The sequence below is a fragment of the Toxorhynchites rutilus genome, chromosome 2 (assembly GCF_029784135.1).
Source record: "Toxorhynchites rutilus septentrionalis strain SRP chromosome 2, ASM2978413v1, whole genome shotgun sequence".
Classification (NCBI taxonomy): domain Eukaryota; kingdom Metazoa; phylum Arthropoda; class Insecta; order Diptera; family Culicidae; genus Toxorhynchites; species Toxorhynchites rutilus.
Window position 1 is genome coordinate 156,513,213 of NC_073745.1, and position 3,195 is coordinate 156,516,407.

Genomic DNA, 3,195 nt, shown 5'->3' on the forward strand with positions numbered 1-3,195 from the left:
ACCGTTGGGATCCTGGATTACATTCCACTTGCAATCTAACGATAGTGAATTCGAGCAAAGCGAGAGGTCAAGAGCACTTGGGTTAGCAGGAGGTTTAGGTACACGTGTTGTTTCTCCAGTGTTCAAAACGGTCATATTGAAGCTGTTATAAAGGTCATATATCAACGATGAACGATTGTCGTCGTACTGTTCCCCCCAGGCAGTTCCGTGAGAGTTGAAGTCTCCCAAGATTAATCGTGGCTCAGGAAGGAGTGAGCACATGTCAACAAGTTGCTTGCGGCTAACCGCAGCTCTTGGAGGCCAATACAAGCTGACTATACAGAGGTCTTTGCCTCTGATGTTTGCATGACAAGCAACAGCTTCGATCCCTCCAATAGGTGGAAGGTCAATTCTAAAAAATGAGTGACACTTATTGATCCCCAATAGTACCCCTCCGTATCTGTCATCGCGGTCCAAGCGTATTATATAAAAATCGTGGAAAGAGAGATCATTTTGAGAAGAGAGCCAGGTTTCGGATAGAGCAAAAACATCACAATTGAGTTTATGAATTAGAAATTTGAATGTATCCAATTTAGGCATAAGACTACGACAATTCCACTGTAAAACAGTGATATCTCCGACCTCTCTATTTAAATTAGACATCAAGAGAGATAATCATTGCAAGGATATTATTAATTCTTCACTGTTGTCAAAAGGCTCAGGATCCAAAACTGCTAATCTGGACAGTGCATCAGCTGCGTTGCTATCATCAGGGATATGCACCACATTGTACTTGAAAGCTTGTAAACGTAACATCCATCTTTCTACTCGGGCACATGGCTTGGATCGAGGTGCAAACAAAAATTGCAATGCTTTGCAATCTGTAATTAAATCAAACGATCTTCCCAACAAATACACTTGGAACCTTTCTACTGCCCAGACTAAAGCAAGAGCTTCTTTCTCTGTCTGACAGTATCTCGACTCTGTATCAGTTAACGATTTTGAAGAATAACTGATAATGCGCACTTGTCCTTGACTATCATATTGAGCAAGAATAGCCCCCAGTCCAACCGGGCTTCCATCTACTGTTACTGCTGTGCGATCATTAACATTGTAATATCCTAGTCGTCCAACTTCACTCATTATTTTCTTAATTTCTTCAAAAGCTTTTGAATGTAGCGATTTCCACTCAAAAAAGATCCCCTTTTGTGTTAATTTTCAAAGTGGTGCATCAATGGTGGCTAAATTACGAATGTACTTATTCATGTAATTAGCAAGACCCAGAAAACTTCGTACTTCAGCTCCATTTTTCGGCTCACGAAATGAGAGAATAGCATTAGATTTTGTTTTCGAAGGATGTATACCATCCATAGTGATGATGTGTCCTAGAAACTCTAGCTCTTTGACCCTGAACGTGCATTTTTCCCAGTTCAACTCTACATTGCGTTTCTTCAACCTAAATATTAAAAAAACATATGTAACTCAGATTTATTTATTTTATTATCAATATAATAATACTTTGATAAATTAAACTACTTCGTTTACACGTCTATCATGTTCTTCTTCAGTTGATCCCTCAATAATGATATCATCTAAATACCAATATGTTCCTTCACAACCAGTCAGTATTTCATCCATTGTTCGTTGAAACGTCTCAGGCGCAGTAACCAAACCAAAAGGCAACCGTTTGAAACGGAACAGTCCAAGATTTGTTATGAAAGTCGTGATGTCTCTTGATTCAGGTTCCAGCTCTACTTGCAAAAATGCTTCACGAACATCTAACTTGCTCCGTATCATATTTTGCCCAAGACGAGCCAAATACTCGTCTACCACTGGCATTGGATGGCGTTCTCTCAATATTGCTTCGTTCACTCGGCGCAAATCCAAACAAAGTCTTACGTCCCCATTCGGTTGTTTTCCTACAACCATCATCGGTGATACCCAGCTCGTTGGTCCTGTCTTGGGCTCAATAATATCTCTTGAAAGTAATTTTTCCAACTTTGCTTTCACAGCAGACTCCAATGGTATAGGAACCCTCCTCAACAGTTGAAAAACTGGTTTGATGTCGGGATCTGTGTATATTTTGACCTGTACACCAGAAATCTTTGAGAATGGCTTCACATCTTCCGTGATCTTATTGACATCTAATCCAATTTTAAGTATGCCTAATTGCTTCGATGTTTCATCACCTACTAAACATTGCTGACCACCAGTCACAACGAAAAATTCTGCCTTCACACATTTACGTTTCACACAAATGTCAGTAACGAAAGTTCCGGAAATACCCAACAAATTTTCACTTCCATAAGCTTTCAATTTCCGATCACAAGCTTTTGTTGACGAATAAACTTTGATACCAGCAGCCTTCAACAGGTTCCAAGCCTCCGGTGTAATCAAATTGCAATCGGCTCCGGAATCCACCAACATGTCCAGGTCCACGCCACCAATGCAGCACGAAATCAAATTAGACTTGTTTCCGGAGTAAAAAGTATAATAGGTCTTATCAGGCTCAATATTTTCAACTTCTGTATGAGATTTCGTTTCAGTGGATTCATCAAGCCGTACTTTCTTCAATGGCTTATTATCTTTCTGAACAAATGGAATACGTTTCTTTCCTTTACGACACACTGTCTCAAAATTACCTCGCATTTTACAGTTCCTACATTCCTGATTACGCGACTTAAAATAAACGGGTACGGGATTACTTTTTAAAAAATGATGTATTCCATTTGACGGTCAAACTAAGACTAACTTTATTCTTCTCTTAATGCTAACATGATCGTTTATCAGCTAAACCCTAAATATGACAACTCAGCTCCATGCGGGCGGGCCTCGGATGATGTTTATTTTATGATCACGCTTCCAATTCCTTCGCTAGCGGATCCGATGTTTTGTTTATCAGCCAAGCAGCATAATATTCGCCTGGTCTGCAAATTCCATGCGATGCTCGATCGTTAACTCCTCCCTCCTTAGTGATGATGCTCCGTATCCATCACATCTTCAATGGTCGGCTCCCTGTATCTGCTGTTCTCAGTAATTGTGGGTTGATTTGTTTGGGTTGTGATTTTAACTTCAGATCTGTGAAAACGGAAGAACAGAATAATGATACCAAAAACTACAATAGGGAATGAACCCAGAATTGAAGTTGTTTTCCAGTGTAAGCCTTTATTCTCCAACTGTTTATGGTCCAATATTTGCCTTGTTTCTAAATGCAGA